At 44.3% G+C, this 19389-nt stretch overlaps 1 long non-coding RNA gene across 3 annotated transcripts in view; it reads right to left on the bottom strand.

Annotated features, from left to right (window-relative positions):
• Nucleotides 1-1613: 1613 nt before the first annotated feature.
• Nucleotides 1614-19389, bottom strand: part of LOC102548461 (uncharacterized) — a 33375-nt gene continuing 15599 nt past the window's right edge. Inside the window, exons 2-5 of one of the 3 annotated variants that reach the window (XR_010052681.1) lie at nt 18620-18770; nt 13715-13790; nt 11924-12001; nt 1614-4991 (exon numbers count right to left, since the gene is read on the bottom strand). This is a non-coding gene — a long non-coding RNA (uncharacterized LOC102548461). Of the gene's footprint in view, nt 4992-11923; nt 12002-13714; nt 18771-19389 lie in introns of all 3 variants that reach the window. The other 2 variants (XR_010052680.1, XR_593026.4) reach the window with 2 other exon arrangements.

The following is a 19389-nucleotide window of genomic DNA, read 5'->3' as shown; positions in this document are numbered from 1 at the left end:
ACTGAGAATAGGACCCCAGTTGAAGGAATCAGAGAAAGAACTGGAAGAGCTTGAAGGGGCTGGAGACACCATATGAACAACAATACCAAGCAACCAGAGCTTCCAGGGACTAAGCCACTACCTAAAGACTATACATGGACTGACCCTGGACTCTGACCTCATAGGTAGCAATGAATATCCTAGTAAGAGCACCAGTGGAAGGGGAAGCCCTGGGTCCTGCTAAGACTGAACCCCCAGTGAACTAGTCTATGGGGGGAGGGCGGCAGTGGGGGGAGGGTTGGGAGGGGAACACCCATAAGGAAGGGGAGGGGGGAGGGGGATGTTTGCCCGGAAACCGGGAAAGGGAATAACACTCGAAATGTATATAAGAAATACTCAAGTTAATAAAAAAAAAAAAAAGAAAGAAAGAAAAAATAAGAAACACCCAAGTTAATAAAAAATGAAGAAAACAAATAAAAAAAAAGAAAGAAAAAAAAATAAGAAACACCCAAGTTAATAAAAAATGAAGAAAACAAATAAAAAAAAAAAAAGCAAACAGGAGGGCTGAAGAGATGACTCAGTGGTTAAGAGCACTGACTGTTCTTCCAGAGGTCCTGAGTTCAAGTCCCAGCAACCATATGTTGGCTCACAACCATCTGTAATGGGATCTGATGCCCCCTTCTGATGTATATTCACATACATAAAATAAATAAATCTTTAAAAAAAGAAAACAAATAGGCATGTAAACAATAATACAAGATAACATAAAACAAAACAAAACTGGCTTAGGACAAAACAGGAAGAAGAAGAAGAAGAAGAAGAAGAAGAAGAAGAAGAAGAAGAAGAAGAAGAAGAAGAAGAAGAAGAAGAAGAAGAAGAAGAAGAAGAAGAAGAAGAAGAAGAAGAAGGAAGAAGAGGAAGAAGAGGAAGAAGAGGAAGAAGAGGAAGAAGAGGAAGAAGAGGAAGAAGAAGAAGAAGAAGAAGAAGAAGAAGAAGAAGAAGAAGAAGAAGAAGAAGAAGAAGAAGAAGAAGAAGAAGAAGAGGAAGAAAAAAACAAAGAAAAAGCATCAGAAACACACACAGTGCAAACCTTATGTGCACACACAGAGCAAAGCTTATGTGCACACACAGAGCCACTGAGTTCAGTTTGTGCTGGCCAACTACTGCTGTGTACGGGGCCTACCCTTAGGAGTAGTCTGAACACTTCCTGCCTTCTACTCCCTCTTGGGTGTGTTCGCTTCTATTGTTCTGGATCTTTCAGGTGTGCTGCTAAATTACTAGTATGGGATCTTTCCAATTTCTTTATGAAGGCACTCAGTGCTATGAACTTTTCTTCTTAGCACTGCCTCTTTGTGTCCCATAAGTTTGTGTGTGTTGTGCCTTGAGTTTCATTGAATTCTAGGAAGTCTTCGATTGCTTTATTTCTGCCTTGACCCAATAGTCACTCGATATAGAATTGTTCTGTTTCTCTGAGTCTGAAGGCTTTCCGTTGTTATTGAAGTCCAACTTTACTAGTGTGATAGGATGCGAGGGATTATTTCAATTATCTTGTATCTGCTGAAATTTGCTTTGTGACAGCGTATGTGGACAATTCTGGAGAATGTTACATGAGGTGCTGAAAAAAAGGTATATTCTTTTGTGTTTGGGTGAAATGTTCTATAGATAACTGTCAGCTCCATCATTTCTCTGTTTAGTTCTTTTCTAGATGACCTATCTATTGGTGAGAACTGGTCATCAAACACTCCCACTATCACTGTGTGAGAATCGATGTGTGACTGAAGTTATAGTCGTGTTTCTTTCTTTCTTTCTTTTCTTTCTTTTTCTTTTTTCTCTTTTTTCTTTTTTTCAGAGCTGGGGACCGAACCCAGGGCCTTGCGCTTGCTAGGCAAGCGCTCTACCACTGAACTAAATCCCCAACCCCTATAGTCGTGTTTCTTTCACAGTTGTGGTGCCCTTGCATTTGCGGCATAGATGTTAAGACTTAAAGCTGTCATCTTGGTGTTGGTTTTTTTTTTTCTATGAGTATGAAGTGTCCTTCCCCATATTTTTAAATTAATTATGGTTGGAAGTCTATTTTGTTAGAGATTAAAATGGCTACACTAGCTTGCTACTTGGGGTTGCTTGGGAAATCTTTTTCCAACCTTTTACTTGGAGGTAATGTGTATCTTTCATGGTAAGGTCTGTTTCTTGTATGTATCAGAAGGATGGTTTCTGTTTTCAGTTCCATTCTGTTAGTCTGTGTCTTTTTATTGGGGAATTAAGTCCATTGATGTCGAGAGATATAAAAGACCAATGGCTATTAATTCCTGCTATTTTGTTGTCATTGGTAGTGTGTGTGTGTGTGTGTGTGTGTGTGTGTGTGTGTGTGTGTTTCCTTTCTTTGGGTTTTGATATATGCGATTATTGTCTCTAGTGGTTGTGGATGTAGTTAACCTCCTTGGATTGGAATTTTCCTTCTAGTACCTTCTACGGTGCAGATTTGTGGACCAATGTTGTTTAAATTTAACTTAATCATGGAATATCTTGTTTTCTCTCCCTATGGTGATTAAAAAGTTTGCTGGGGTGGGCATGGGAGGACTGGAGAGATGGCTCAGCAGTTAAGAGCACTGAATTTCTCTTCCAAAGGTCCTGAGTTCAATTCCCAGCAACCACATGGTAGCTCACAAGCATCTGTAATGGGATCTGATGCCCTCTCCTGGTGTGTCTGAAGTCAGCCACAGTGTGCTCACATACATAAAATAAAGAAATCTTAAAAAAAAAAAAAAGTTTGGTAGATATTGTAGTTTGGGCTGGCATCAGAGGTCTCTCAGAGTCTACAGCACATCTGCTCGGGCCCTTCTGGCTTTTAGAGCCTCCGTTGAGAAGTCAGGTGTAATTCTAGTAGGTCTGCTTTTTTTATGTTCCTTGGCCTTTTCTCTTGCAGTTAATATTCTTTCTTTGATTGGTATATTTAGGGTTTAGATTATTACTATGTAGTGATTTTCTTTTCTGGTCCAATCTATTAGTGTTCTGTAAGCTTCTTGTACCTTTATTATAGGCGTGTCCTTCTTTATGTTAGGAAATTTTTCCATGCTTTTGTTAAAAATATTTTCTGGGCCTTTGAGCAGGGATTCTTTCTTTTTTTAATTTATTTATTTCTTATATATAAGTACACTGTAGCTGTCTTCAGATACACAAGAAGAGGGCATCAGATCCTATTACAGATGGTTGTGAGCCACCATGTGGTTGCTGGGATTTGAACTCAGGACCTTTGAAGAACAATCAGTGCTCTTAACCTTTGAGCCATCTCTGCAGGGCCCTCCCCCCTTTTCTTGAGCAGGGACTTGTCTATTCCTATTATTCTTAGGTTTTGTGTTTTTATAATGTCCCAGATTTCCTGAATGTTTTGTATTTGTTTTGTATTTTAAACTTAACAATGTCTCGGGGTTGGGGATTTAGCTCAGTGGCAGAGCGCTTGCCTAGCAAGCGCAAGGCCCTGGGTTCGGTCCCCAGCTCCAAAAAAAAAAGAAAAAAACAAAACAAAACAATGTCTCTGACTGATGTATCTATTTCTTCTAGTGTGTCTTCAGTGCTGGAGAGTCTCTCTTCCACCTCTTGTATTTTGTTGACAATGCTTGTGTCTATAGTTCTTGTTCACTTACCTAGATTCTCTGTCTCCAGGATTCCTTCAGTTTGAGTTTCCTTGAATAGTTTTATTCATTTCCCTGAGCCATTTGCTTTTTCTTTAAGGGATTTATTGATTTCCTCCAATTGTTTGTCATTTCTTCAACTTCTTCTTTAAGGACCTCCATTATCTTCATTTTTTTTTCTTTTTTGTCTGGAGCTGAGGACCGAACCCAGGGCCTTGAGCTTGCTAGTCAAGCGCTCTACCACTGAGCTAAATCCCCAACCCCTCCATTATCTTCATAAAGTTGATTTTAAGGTTATTTTCTTTTCCTTTTTTTTCTTTTCTTTTTTTTTTTTTTAAGACAGGGTTTCTCTATCTAACAGCCCTGGCTGTCCTGGAACTCATCTAGTAGAACAGGCTGGCCTCCAACTTACAAGATCCACCTGCCTCTGCCCCCAGTGCCTGGAGTAATGCGTGCGCCACCACGCCCATCTTAAGGTTGTCTTCTGATGCTTCAGCTGCGTTGGAGACAGGGCCTGCTGTAGTGGGATGGTTGGGCTCTAGTAGTGGCACACTGCCCTGGCTGTGGTCCTCTGTACTCTTACACTGATTTTTAAGCATGTGGGTTTGGAGTGATTATAGGTAGGTCTAAGTGCTGATTTCTGGGCTTGTCTCTGTTGGATGGGTGTTTTATCCCTTGGTTTCTGTTTCCTATCTGGTCTTCTGGCTGGAGTGGCCTGTTGTTGAATAGAGGATCTCCACCTGAGTTGGGAACTGGACTTCTTATGGCCTGAATGACTCTTGTTAAGTAGGGGGTTTCTCCCCACATTTGGGTCTGAAGGTCTGTTGATGTGTGTGCCTTCTGATGGCCCTGGGGGTCCTCTGGAGTTGAGGATTCTGGCCTGTTCTCTGGTGGAATAGGAGATTTCTGCCTGGTTTTCAGGATTCTGGCCTGGCCTCTGAGGGGATAGGAGGCCACTGGAGATGTAGGCCGGGATATGGTGATGAAGGAGGGGCAGTTGGGGTTGGGGTTTTGTTGGGTACTGAGGGTTAAGAACATGGGCTTCTGCTTACTTCCCTTCTTGGTCCTGGGACCCCATCGGGCTTAGACCCAGGTAGGCCTGTGCATGCTGCCACAGTCTCTGTGAGTTCATGTGTGTACCAGTCTTACTGTGTTTAGAGGGCCTTGTTTCCTTGGTGTCTTCCATTCCTTGTCTCTTTCTGCCATCTCTTCCACAGAGTTCCCTGAGCCCTTCGGGGAGAAATGTGATGAAGACATCCCAGTTAGAACTGAGTGTTGGAAAATCTCTCACTCTCTGCACATAGTCCAGCTGTGGGTCTCTGTATTTGTTCTCGTCTACTGCAGGAGGACACTCTTCTGATGTTGACTGAGAAAGACACGAGTCTAGGAATAGAGCAGAATTTTGTTAGTTTTTTCTGGCTGTGTTCCTTTAGCAGAACTGTAGTATTTAGTTTTCCCGTAGGTCCCTGGTCTATCTGGTCTCAGGTACTTGGCCACTCTGTCTCTTTTTGTTTTGAGAAAGGGTCTCACTCTTGTAGCCTTAGCTGTTCCAGAGCTCACTATGTAGACCAGGCTGGCCTTGAACTCACAGAGAAACCCCTGCCTCTGCCTACCAAGTGCCAGGAGTGCACCACCACACTTGGTACTCAAATTTTAGACCTGCTAGGATTGCATTATTATCTTTCTGAGACAGCTCAAGCTGGCCTTGAACTCACAGTGATCTGCAAACTTTGCCTCTTGATTACTAGGGTTGAAGCCATGCATCACCTTACCCAGCCAGATTGGATTATTTGTTTGAGACAAGGTCTCTAGCCCATGCTCTTCTCAAACTCCCTATGTAGCTAAATATGACCTTGAACTCCTGGTCCTCCTGCCTCTACCTTCCAAGTGCTGGGATTGCTAGCGTGCTCCACCATGCCCAGGTTCAGATGCATGACCTTTTTATAGTAACAGAGCAAAAGTATAAATAAATACATTCATCAAATACACTAGTGGGGGCACCAAGTATCTGGGTTACAGCCAAGAGGATAGATAGAATTCTTCAGTGGGTTTCAGGTGCTTTCAAATGACATTCTTAGCTAAGTTAATATATTACAAAGATTTCAATAGTCTAAAGCAGTATTTTTCCGCCTGAGGTCTCCACCCCTTTGGGGATCGAACAACCTTTTCACAGGGGTCAAATAAGACAATTCATAATACAGTTATGAAGTAGCAACAAAAACAATTTTATGGTTGGGGGTGTGCATAGATGAGGAACTGTATTGCAGGGTGGTAGCATTAGGAAGGTTGAGAGGCACTGGTTTAAAGAACGGTAAGTCTGATACAGAAATGGGAGCCAGTTACTATTAAGGAGATAAAGGGATATCCCAAGACAATTGTGACTCTGGATCTGTGACATTCCAACTCTCACCACCACATTCTCACCAGTGTGCAGAGTCCTCTGCACCACGGGGAACAGTTCAAAGGACATTCTAACAACTTGAATTTTTTTCTGTCCAAAGTTAGCATTCCAGTCTCAAGCCCAGGCTACCCAGTCAGCAGTGGCTCAGGTGTTTGTCATGTGACGGGCCTTGCATTCCATCTCGGGGTCTGTCGTTACCTTTGACCTGCTCCTGTCTGGTGCCCTCTCCTCCACTTTCTTCCATAATGGAACTTTCAGTCTGTCATTGAAGACAGCTGCTGCACTCGGGTAGGACTCCCAGTCTCTACTCTGGGGTACCTTGTTCCATTTCCACAGCATCTCCATTTACTTACTGCCCTAACTCCTGTTTTATACTAACCTGTGTGTGAAACATATTGTCAGGTCCCAAAGAAAGTCAGGGCAAATGGATAACTGGGTGCCTATTTAACAGACCAAAGTACAAGCTGGCCTCTGGGACTTGTCCCAGAGTCCCGGTTCCTCCGAGCACTTCTCACTCCTGCCCCCTACCCTAACCCTCACCAGCCCCCCCCCCCCCCCCTGAGCTTAGCTTCCCTTCTCCCAGCTTCCATATCCTATAAAAACCTGCCATTTCAGCCACCCGGCCTCTTTGTTTTCTTTGTCATCTTGGTCCTCTGCTCTTGACTCCTGGTCCCCTCTCTTGCTCCTCTCCTCCTCTTCTCTTGCTCTCCCACTACCTCTCTCCTCTCGTGCCCTGGTCTTACTGCTGCCCTTCTTCAGTCTGGACTTTTCCAGATTCCTCTGGCTGTTTTCTCTTGTTTTAAGTAACTAAATCTCATTTGTTCAATCTTACCATGGAAGACTCAGGAACCAGATGCTGGAGTGAAAACCTGCAAGCTCAGAGAGGCAGAGAAAGCAGTCAGCTGACCTTCCTCCTCAGCCAATGTCCCAGAAGGAAAAAGCTCCTTCTCCACACTGTCTTAAATCCCCCTTAACACAGTGTCCCTCCTTTCTGTTTACTTACGTTCTGTGTCTGTCAGTTGGTTGCTTGCTCCGTCTCTTGAACTAGAGTTGACTTTATTTAGCTCTTGGATTAGAGGTGTGTGTTAGGGCTGAGCCACAACCCATGGTTTTTCTAGTTCACAATCTAGGGGTTCACAATGTGATCAAATATCCTGCAACATTCTCCCTCACATCTACAGTAGAAACCTTCTCCTCGACCATACCTAGGAACAGTCATGACCTCACTTCTATTCAATATTAAAATTCCAGTCTCAGTTTGGGACATGCCTTTGATCCCAGCAGGCAAAAAGGCAATGGGATCTCTGTGAGCTTGAGTCCAGCCTGGTCTACACAGGGAGTTCCAGGGTAGCTAATGCCACACAGTGACATCTGGTCTCAGAAAGAAAGAAAGAAAGAAAGAAAGAAAGAAAGAAAGAAAGAAAGAAAGAAAGGAAGGAAGGAAGGAAGGAAGAAAGAAAGAAAGAAAGAAAGAAAGAAAGAAAGAAAGAAAGAAAGGCCAACAGACAGACAGACAGGATGGATAGATGGATGGATTGATGGATGGATGGATGGATAAAGTCTCAGTCAGTGTTCAGGAGGTTTATTAGCACACACATGTAATCCCTTCGCTTGGAAGATCAAGGCAGGAAGATCACCCACCATGAGTTCAAGGCCATTCTGGGTTATATGGTAAGACCTTATTTTAATAAAGGAAACATTTCAGTGGTTACTCCAGTGACTGCTTTCACAATCATTCAACCAGGCATGGTGACTCACACCTGAAATTCTAGTATTCAAGGGACTAAGGCAGGGTCATTTTCACAACTTGGAAGCTACACAGTGAGTTCCAGGCCAGCCTAGGATACAAAGTGAATTCGTGTCTCAAACAAACAAACAAACAAACAAACAAACCAACAAACTGCCAGCTGGGTGTGATGGTAATGAACCATTGTTACCCCAGCACTGGAGAGGTGAGAGCAGGAAGTTTAAAGTCACCCTTGGCTACATAGTAGGTTTGAGGCCAGTCTGGGATAATGAACCCCCTCACCGTCCCCCCAAAAATAGGGTGTTGGGGCAATGGAGTTTGGTTGACTAGACTGGGCTTAAGGCAGACAGCGGAGACACAGTCAGGCTTAAGGCCCAAGAACCCAGTCATTTCCACGTGTGCTGTTGAAGCTTCCCAAAGGGCTAAAGGAATAGATTCTCTCCAGGACTTAGCTTGTGGCGTCTTGCCTGAGTAAACTGCAAATCGAGTCTTAGTAATAATATGCTACACTCTTTTCCCTCCAACCCCAACACTGCCCAGCCACAGGCCACAAGCCACAGGCCACAGAGCATGGGGTTAACAGGTTTATTATGATTTCGTAGGTGTGTGAACGTATGATGGTGGCCATGACATGCAGATGTCGGAGGAATGTGTGTGGGGTTGGCTCTCTCCTCCCACCTTTACAGAGGCTTCAGGGGAGGGAGAGTTGGATTCTGGGGTTCAGGCTTGCACAGTGAGCTCTTTACCAGAAGATGAGATAATTCTCCTCTTCCTCTTCTTTCCTCCTCCTCCTCCCTCCTCCTCTTCATCCTCTTCCTCCTCCTCTTCCTCCTGCTACTCTCTTTCTTCTTTGTCTGCTTGGTTTGGTTTTTTTTGAGACAGGATATCACTAAATAGTCCTGGCTGTCCTAGAACTCGATATGTAGACTAGGCTGGCCTCAAACTCACAGAGATTCATCTGCTTCTGCTTCCTGAGTGTTGGGATTCAAGGTATAACACTCGGTCTTACTGAGTCCTTAATTTTTTTTTAACATTTATTCATTTGGGGGAAGGGATATTTATGGATGCTATAAAAGCGATTATAGGAATTGGTTCTGTTCTACCATGTGGGTCCCAGAGGTCAAACTCAGGCGGTCAGGCTCGGTGACAAGCCGTAAGTTCTTTTAACTACTGAGTCATCCCACTAATCCTCTTTAAAATGTCTTTGTTTTTGTGGGTTTTTTATTGTTTGTTTTTGAGATAAGGTCTCACTATGTAGTGCTGGCTGGCCTTATACTCACAAGGATCACCTGTCCCCTTCTGCAGCGCTGAGGCTAAAGGCATGTGTCACCACAACTGGCTGTGAGGTACTGTCTTACCTCTACCAAAGTTTGGCCGGGAGCTCACTATGCAGCCCAAGCTGCCCTCAAACTCAGCCTTCCCCTGCCTCGGCCTCTTAAATGCTGGGATGCATACACAGCCTACCAAGTCTAATTTGTTTTATTTTAGGTCCACGAGGTTAGGAGTCCTACATACCTTTGCAAAAGCAAGATTAATAAATGACCCTGATGTTCACCCACACGAAACCTCCACCTCTTCTCTCTCTCTCTCTCTCTCTCTCTCTCTCTCTCTCTCTCTCTCTCTCTCTTGCATAATAAGCTCATTTAAGGTCAAAGAGTGCCATGCAGTGGCAAAGTGCTTGCCTGACATTTACAACGCCTGGACTTTATCTCTAGTACCACAAACAACAAAGAAACAAGGAAGCCTGGTATGATTGTGTATGCCTGTAATCCTGATCTATGTTAGTCAAAACAGGGGATGCCATCCCTTCCCACTTAGAGATACTCATTCAGGTAAAGGTTGATTCTTGATCATGTCTCAGAAAACGATTTTGGGATGAGTCTAAATTTATTTTTTAAGGTTCATTTATTTTTATGTGCACTGATGTTTTGCCTGTATGTCTGTGTGAGGATGCCAGAGCCCCTGGAACTGGACAGACAGTTGTGAGCTGCCATGTGGGTGCTGGGGACTGAACCCAGGTCCTTTGGAAGAGCAGCTAATGCTCTTAACCACTGAGCCATCTCTCCAGCTCTGTGTCTGAATTTATTAAGATAAAGGAGAATACACACTTTAAATTTCAATGGACGCTTTAAAAAATGGAGCATACGGGCTGGAGAGATGGCTTAGTGGTTAAGAGCACCGACAGCTCTTCCAGAGGTCCTGAGTTCAAATCCCAGCAACCACATGGTGGCTCACAACCATCTGTAAAGAGATCTGATGCCCTCTTCTGGTGTATCTGAAGACAGCTACAGTGTACTTATATATAATAAATAAATCTAAAAAAAAAAAAATCCTTATAAAAAATGGAGCATACATAACCTAAGTGCTTTGCAACTGGAGAGACCCCTTTATGGATGGAGAAATATATATGCATTATGATGATGATGATGATGATGATGCCAAGGGTGACCCTAAACTTTACCTCCTCTTACCTCCACCTCCCAAGTACTGGGATCACAAGACTGCTACTAGAACCAGATCCATGACTATTTAAGTTACACTGCTCATAGGATATACTTTACAATAAAGTTTAAAGATTAAGCAAGGGCTGGAGAGATGGCTCAGGGGTTAAGAGCACCCGACTGCTCTTCCAGAGGTCATGAGTTCAATTCCCAGCAACCACATGGTGGCTTACAACCATCTGTAAAGAGATCCGATGCCCTCTTCTGGTGTATCTGAAGACAGTTACAGTGTACTTATATATAATAAATGAATAAATCTTAAAAAAAAATAAAATAAAAAATAAAGATCAAAAGTCAAACTAAAGGGCTGGGGATTTAGCTCAGTGGTAAGAGCGCTTACCTAGGAAGCGCAAGGCCCTGGGTTCGGTCCCCAGCTCCGAAAAAAAGAACCAAAAAAAAAAAAAAAGTCAAACTAAGAGAACTAAGCAAGAGATAGATTCAGTAGGAGTGATGTAAGAATGAATCATAAAACCAAGGAATGCAGAAGGCAGAGAAGGCAAGGACTTACACCTCCTGCAAGTCTCTAGAAGTTTCCTGGTCTACCAAGAAAGTTTACTGGGGGTAGGTGTGAGAACTGCATTTCCAGCCATTGTCCATTGAAATCTCTCACACAGCTGCTCCTGACCTGCCTCCTTTATAGACTTTGATGGAAATTTCTAGAAGAAAAAGAATATGTGTGACATCTTGGTCACACCATACTTTCATGACCTTTACCATCTATCTCAGTGTCTTGGTGAATTCTGCACAACCGAGGTTGGTTTCTGTTGGAAGTTTTGAATGTTTCCTAAACCACAGGTAAGGAAGATACCTGTTTTGTTAAATGGAAGAGGAGGTAAAGAAATAATCTGAATAAATTTAGAATTCAGCGTATGCTGCCTATGGTTCTAAAGTGAGGACACACACGTGTTCTGTGTTACCTGCCTTTAGAAACTCCAGAGCTAAGAAATTATGTAAACATCAAGGCTGAGGAAGGGACTAACTAATCTGCTGTGGAATCTCAGAGTAAATAACGCAACTCATTCTGGACTCCTGAGCAGAAACAAACAGCAGGAGGTCATGGGTGCTGGCTCTAGGCTTCTCAGAAGGCCAGGACTAAATCCCTCCTAGATGTGGTGAGGAACGGGAACAGAAAAAGGGTAGAGATAGACAGGAAGAGGGCCTAAGTCAGGCATGGTGACCATTATATTAGGGTCAGGCTTTCTTTTCATTTTGTCCCCTCCCTGCATTCTTCCCTCCCTTTTTCTCGTACTTTCTTCCCTCCCCTTCCTCTTCCTCCCACTTCTTCCCTCCACCCTCCTCTCCCTTCCTTCTTTGAAACAGGTCTTGGTATGGAGCCTGGGTCTTGCTGTTAGTATATAGACCAGATTGTCCTTAAACTTGTGGCAATCCTCTTGCCTCAGCTTCCCAAACACAGGATCTGCTACCAAGCCTTTTCCCTTTGGTCTGAGCCCTCTGAAGACCTCTTTCCAGTTTCACAGGAGCTCTACCATAGAAGACCTGTTGCCCAGACTCAGCCAACTCTGGAGTTTGAGGATGGGCTCACGCAGGCTGAGAAAGGAAGATTTGGAGGTTCCACCATACCACAGAGAAAGCCACACCTCCAGAGTTCCCTCTGCCTGAATGGAGCTGCACTGATTAATAAGGGGGCAGCCTGCTGGTACCTCACCTCGAAGTGCTCCTGTGGCAAGGAAGAGCCTCAGCTTGGGGCAGTGAATCTCCAGGATCTTAGCCTACAAATGGGAAGCTGTAGAATAAAGTTTAGACATCAAAATTAGAGACTTACATTTGGCACGCATTCATTCATTCACTCATTCACTCATTCATTCATTCATTCATTCATTCATTCAGGACAGAGTTTCATTATGCAGGCTGGTTGTCCTGGAACTCACTATGTAGAACAGGCTGGCCTCAATTCAGAGATCAGCTTGCCTCTGCCTCCCAAGTGCTGGGCCTAAAGGCTTGTGACACTGGATAAACTTGGTATTTTAGTATTTACAAAAAGCAAACTCCATTTTGCCTAAGTGGCAAGTCCAAGACTCAAGTCCAAGCAATTCTGTCTGATTTAAGTCAGTGCTTGGGAAGCCCATTCTCTGGCCTTTCCGCCCCCTATTAGTCCTGCTTCCTAGTTTCCAGCTTCTTTCTACATTTTATTGCAACTCAATTAAAAATATTCTTGATATTTTTAAATGATAAAATGATAAAAAGGCCAGATAAGGATTTCTCCCTAGTGGTACACAGCACACATTTCTCAGAGTAGACAGACAGACAGCTTTCTTTTTTTTTTTTTTTTTTTTTTTTTGGAGCTGGGGACCGAACCCAGGGCCTTGCGCTTCCTAGGCAAGCGCTCTACCACTGAGCTAAATCCCCAACCCCGACAGACAGCTTTCTTGAAGATTTAAGTGAGGGCTGCAGAGACGGCTCAGCGGTTAAGAGCATTTACTGATCTTCTAGAGGACCTGAGTTTAGTTCTCAGCACCCATACTGGCAGCTCTCAAACAACTATCCTCAGCTCCAGGGGATCTGACACCCTCTTTGTCCTCCCAAGGCATGTTCATATGAACACACCCCTACACGGACAGATACATACGTGTTCTTTTTTTTTTTTTTTTTTTTTTTTTTTTTTTGGAGCTGGGGACCGAACCCAGGGCCTTGCACTTCCTGGGTAAGCGCTCTACCACTGAGCTAAATCCCCAGCCCCTACAGACGTGTTCTTAATAGGCCAGGCAATAATAATGTCACTGTAACAAACAGCCGATGAGCTGCAAATGCGTGCTGAGTCCTCTTCTGTGTCTTTGCTTTGTAAGATACGTGTGAGTGTGTTTGTTTGGGTTCAGGGTTTTTTTTTCCTTTCTTTTTTTTTTTTTAAAGATTTATTTATTTAATGTATATGAGTACACTGTCGCTGTCTTCAGACACACCAGAAGAGGGCATCAGATCCCATTACAGATGGTTGTGAGCCACCATGTGTTTGCTAGGATTTGGACTCAGGACCTCTGGAGGAGCAGTCAGTGCTCTTAACCACTGAGCCATCTCTCCAGCCCTGGTGTAGGGTTTTCAAAACAAGGTTTTTCTGTGTAACCCTGGCTGTCCTGGAACTTGCTCTGTAGATCAGGCTGGCCTTGAACTCAAGAGATCTGCCTGCCTTTGCCTCTTGGATGGGATTAAAGACATAGGACCCCAGGCCCAAGGGGTGTGTGTGTGTGTGTGTGTGTGTGTGTGTGTGTGTGTGTGTGTGCACATATTCCATGGCACTCATATGGTCAGAGAACAACTTGCCAGAGTCAATTCTCTTCCATCCTGTCGGAAGTCCTGGGAGTTGCACTCAGGTCCCTGTGTGGCAGAACACATCTTTATCTGCTGAGTCATCTCATCTTCTTCTGTCTTAATTACTTTTCAATCTTTGAGACAAAACACTACGATCAAAGTAACTTATTAAGAAATTGCTCAATTGTCTTACTGCTTCAGAGGGTAGGAGTCCCTAATGGAGAGGCAAAGGCATGGTGACAGCAACAGGTGAGAGCTTACATCTTGATCTGAAAGTAGGAGCAGAGACAGTGAGACACTGAAAATGGAGACTCTTGGGGAACAGGAGCCCATTCCCAGAGACACCTCCAACAAGGCCACACCTCCTAATCTTTCCCAAACAGCTCCACCAGTTGGGGGCCAATTCAAACATACAAGCCTTCAGGGAGTCATTTGCCTGTGTCTGGGGAGTCATTTTCATTCAAGCCACCACCACGTTTGCCGTACACGGTCTTTTAAAACATTATTTAGTGTATGTGTGTTTATGTATGTGGATACACACACCGTGGCCTGAGTGTGGAGGTCTGAGCACAGCTTCAAGGATAGGTTCTCTCTCGCCACCATGAGGGTCCCAGGGATTGAATTCAGGTCGTAAGGTGTTGAGGCAAGTTCCTTTACCCACCAAACCATCTCACCACTTTTCAAAACTTTACTTAATTGTGGGGTGTGTGTGTGTGTGTGTGTGTGTGTGTGTGTGTGTGTGTGTGTGTGTGTTTGCCATAGAGCACTTAGTAGGTCAGAGGACAACTGTAAAAATTAATTCTCTCTACCACGTAGGTTCTAGAGATTGGGCTCAGGTTGTCAAGCATGGTGGCAAGTACCTTTAATCCACTGAGTATCTGGCCGACCCCCTCCAAAGTCTTTTAAGCATAGGCTCACAGCCAGGTGCCATGGCACGTGCCTATAATCCCAGCACTTAAGAACTGGAAGCAGCGAGATCAGAACTTAAAAGACATTTTGGGGTATATAGAGAGTTTGAGGCCATCTGGGCTGTGTGAGGCAGAGAAAGAAATTCCTTAACATGTGTGCGTGTGTTGTATGTAGGCATACATATGAGATCACATGTGCACGAGCCTGAGTGAGAACTCAGAGGTCAGAGTAGGATGTCTTGTGTTCCTTTTCTATCACTTTCCACCATACTGCTTGAGATAGGCTCTCTTGATGAACGGGAAGCTCAACAGTTCAGCTAGGCTGGCCAGCCAGTCAACTCGCAGGGTCGGTCTATCTCCTAGTGTTGGGGTTACAGGAAAACACAGCCTTGTTTGGTGTTTTTATGTGGGTGCTAGGTATTCAAACTTAGGGCCTCATAGTTGTAAAACAAATGCTCTTATTCACCAAGCCATTCCCCAAACCCATTCTTAAAGTTTGAAAAAAGATTTGTTTGGTTGGTTGGTTGGCTGGTGGAGACTGAATTTCTGTGTAGCCCTGGTTGCCCTGGAACTCATTCTGTAGACCAGGCTGGCCGAAATTATTTTTAGTTAGTTTTAAATTTGAGTATATGGGTGTGTAAATGCCATGGAGCCTATGGAAGCTGGAAAGACAGCACGCCCCAGGAGCTGGAGTTACAAGAAATGAGTGCTTTGTAGAGCAGCCCATGCTTTTGGCCCTGGAACCACCTCTCCAGGCCTCTCCTCAACTTTGATAGCTTTTGGAGGGTTGTTTACTATCAGTTACCGATACTTACGTTTTTGTTTTTTTTTTTGTTTTTGTTTTTTTTTCGGAGCTGGGGACCGAACCCAGGGTCTTGTGCTTCCTAGGCAAGCACTCTACCACTGAGCTAAATCCCCAACCCTATGTTTTTGGTTTTTGAGATAGTCTCTCTCTATGGAGCTCTGCCTATCCTGGAATTTACTATGTAGATAAGACTGACCTTGAATTTGAAGAGACCCACCTGCTTCTGGCTTCCAGTGCTGAGATTAAAGGTGTGTGCCTCCATGCTCTGCTGATAATTACTTTTTAAATCTCTCACAGAATATTGCTTGTGACCTTTGCGCAGAAGGGAAAGCTTAGGTATTAACAACCTTATTGTTCCAAGGGCAGATTCTTTATGCACACGAGTTTTCTGCTGTGGAATTCAGCTGCAGTCAGTACCATAGGTCTTTGCTGGTCATTTAACTTGTGCTACTTGTATTTTCAGTCCTGTCCTGTGTGGTTTTTTTTTTTTTTTTTTTTTTTTTTTGTTCTTTTTTTTCCGGAGCTGGGGACCGAACCCAGGACCTTGCGCTTCCTAGGTAAGCACTCTACCACTGAGCTAAATCCCCAGCCCCGTTCCTGTGTGTTTTTTATAGGGATTTTAACCCTTTGGTATATAAAGATTACAGTGTTTCTGGGCTTCTTCTTTTTTTTTTTTTTGGTTCTTTTTTTTTTTTCGGAGCTGGGGACCGAATCCAGGGCCTTGTGGTTCCTAGGCAAGTGCTCTACCACTGAGCTAAATCCCCAGGCCCCCCCCCCCCGCCCCCGTTTCTGGGCTTCATTTAAACGCCATTTAAGACTTTTGGGTAATGACTGAGGTAGGGCCCGCAAGATGGCTCAGTGGGTAAAGGTGATGTGAAGAGCTGAGTACTTCAGTTCAAGACGTTGAACACATGGTGAGGGAAGAGAGAAACAATTCTCAAAAGTTGTCTCTGACCTCCCCATGTACACCGTGGCATGTGCCGACCCACACTCATTCACATCACACACACACAAATAGTAATAAATAAGAAATGAAGTGTTTCGGTGTGATCCTTCTCAACCTTCATCTACACAGCCAAACATGACTCTGTTATGAGTTGTGCACAAGTCCTGCTCATTAATTGCAGCTCCCCTCCTCTTTCTCAACCTAGTCACGGCAGACACATTATCTTCAGTCAGAAACAAATTAGCATCTTCTTATTTGTTAATAAGTCACGTAAGGACTCCTTTTTTATGTGTGGTGTGTGTGTGTGTGTGTGTGTGTGTGTGTGTGTGTGTGTGTGTGTGTGGAGAGAGAGAGAGAGAGAGAGAGAGAGAGAGAGAGAGAGAGAGAGAGAAGCAGGAACAGAGAGAGGGATAGAGAAAGGGTGGGAGGATCCCATGTGGCTTTCGCTGGTTTCAAATTCCCTTTCCAGCTGGGGAAGACCCTGTGTTCCTGATCTTCCTACCTCTACCTGTTTGGGATTATAGTGTTGTTTTTGAGGTGGGTTTTCACATGTAGCCCATGCTCTCCCAGAACTCACAATGTAGCCTAATCTGGCCTCCAACGTCTGGCAATTCTCCTGCCTCAGCCTCCTAAGTATTGGGATTATCAATGTGAGCCACTACAAATGCCTGGCTGGCATTTAAAACATCTCTCCTGGTACTTTATCACACCTACTTGATATGGCACGATGCCTCATGGCTCGAAGTGTAGAAGACTATTTTAGGGGCTGTGGATCCGAACCAGTGAATTCCATCCCTAGAACCGGTGGGAAAATGCTAGACATGGCGTTGCCTGTGTGTATGCCACGACATGCTTGTGTTGCCAGTGTTTAAAATGAGTCCAGCCTAGTTAGTGAGCTTCAGCCAAGTGAAACACCTTGTGTCAGAGAAAGGCAACAACCTTCCTAAGGAGAGCACCTGAGGTTGTCTTTTGACCTACACACACGTACGCCTATGTGCACACGAACAGACAGAGGCTTTGTTTTTCAAGACAAGTTTTTTGTGCGTAGCCCTGGCTGTCCTGGAACTCACACTGTGAACCAGGTTGGACTTGAACTCAGAGATCCACCTGCCTCTACCTCTGAGTAAAGGCATGTGCCACCACCGCCCAGCAATACATTTTTTTAAAGACCTCTTTAGTAGCCATTACAGTACTCTGGGGCAACAGAAACAAAAGACAAAAAATGTAAAGTCCTTCTTCACACCATTTTGGGGAGTAATCTTTGTTGGAGCAGAAACTAAAGCTCTCCTGTCTCAGCTTTCCTGGCACACAAAATAACTGCATGGAATTATTAGCAAATTTCACATTTCTTAAGAGCTTCATTTCTGTGAGACAGGATGGAGGACACGGCGAACGGGGAGGTATTCAAACTGGGAGGGCTTAAAATGGCAGTGTGAACAGTTTGGACCATTACAGAATAGTGACAACTGGGAGGGTAAAGTGCTTCTATGCAAACTCCAGGATCTGATTTTTTTTTTTTTAAAGATTTATTTATTGGGCTGGAGAGATGGCTCAGTGGTTAAGAGCACTGACTGCTCTTCCAGAGGTCTTGGGATCCGATGCACTCTTCTGGTGTGTGTGAAGACAGCTATAGTGTACACCAGAAGAGGGCATCAGATCTCATTAAAGATGGTTGTGAGTCACCATGTGGTTGCCTGGATTTGAACTCAAGTCTCTACCCCATGATCTGAACTTAAACCCCCAGCAGCTACATTAAAAACAAAAAAACAAACAAAAGAAAACATGACCGGGGGTTGTAGAGTGCTTGCCTAGGAAGCGCAAGGCCCTGGGTTCGGTCCCCAGCTCCTAAAAAAAGAACAAAAAAAAAAAAAAAAGAAAAGAAAACATGACCATGAACGTGGAAGCATGAGCCTATAACCCAGGACTGGGGAGGCACAGACAGGAGAGTCAGGGGGTTTGATGGCCAGACAGCCTAGCCAATAGGTAAACTTCAGGTTCAGTGAGAGACCCTGTCTTTAGCAATGAAGAAGAGCGTGTGGAGGAAGATAATACCCTTCAACCTTTTACCTTTCATACATGTACACAAGGGGCACTCTCTCATTCCATAGAGTCTTATTTATAATCTCTAAATGTCACGTGTCCTCCACGTGCTGTGCCTGAGCATGGTTCTTGCCTCAGCATGCGCATCCAATCAGCCCCAGTCCTTGGAAGCCACAACAAACCGTAATACACCACCAGAAGTTTTCTTGATGGGTTTCTCTCTCTATGGCATCCCTGACAAAAGCAGCTCAACTATGCAGTGTAAGGTGGACCAATACATGTGTGTCATTAGCAAGAGCCTTTCATCACATGCCCTTTCACGTGTTTCCTTTAGATTCCTCTGTCCTGTGTGTGCTTCAGCCAAATGTTCCTTCACCAGTCTGCCTTAGTCTCTCATACCTGTGTCCACTTTAAGGAATCGTTCCTTCATGTGTTTGCCCCAGCAAAACACCATCCAATCGACTTTCCAAAGACCCCCTAGGTTTCCACTTCAATGGTCTCTCCAAGGCATGGTTGAGGGGAGGTTCTTATTGTAGATACGAGGAAGAGTCTGAAGCAAGGAGAGAAAATGGATAGCACATGAGCAGCAGACTGAACCAGGCCATGAAAGGAGAAGAGGAAGGATGGGGAGAGTGAAAGTGAAAGGGAAAGGAGATCCAAGAGAGAGGGGACCAAGAAAGCACATTGTCAGAATGGCAGGGCTATATAGGAATGGAAGCTGGGGAGGGGAGGCCCATGAACTGGAGCTGTTTAGGGTAGGGGAGAGTTGAGAAGAGTGGAGAGGAGCCAGGCAGCCAGCATGGGCCTTGTAGTAGGTATTTGAGATGCTTAGAGAACCTGGAGGCCAGCATGCACTTTGGTGGCTAATAAGTACCACAGCCAGCCATTTTTTTGGATCTGACATTTAAACTTTTTGTTGATGATAAGGGGCAATGTAATCTGTAACTGCTTCTTAGCTGAAATTAAGGTGTCATTGTCAGGGCCCAGGAAGACTGAGATGCTGGTAAGGCCAGGGGTGGGGAGAAAATTCATGACAGGGGGTGGATATATGCATGTATATATGTAGGAAGGGAGGTGGAGAAGATGAATCAACTGCAGACACGGTGGTATTTGTTTGGATGTGAGGAGTGAGGAGATGAAGGATACGAATAGGACAGTAGAAACCTGGT

Source organism: Rattus norvegicus, chromosome 6 (genome assembly GCF_036323735.1).
Source record: "Rattus norvegicus strain BN/NHsdMcwi chromosome 6, GRCr8, whole genome shotgun sequence".
NCBI classification, from domain to species: Eukaryota; Metazoa; Chordata; class Mammalia; order Rodentia; family Muridae; genus Rattus; species Rattus norvegicus.
Note: the sequence above shows the minus strand (reverse complement) of the source record. Positions and strands in the feature narration are given on the sequence as shown.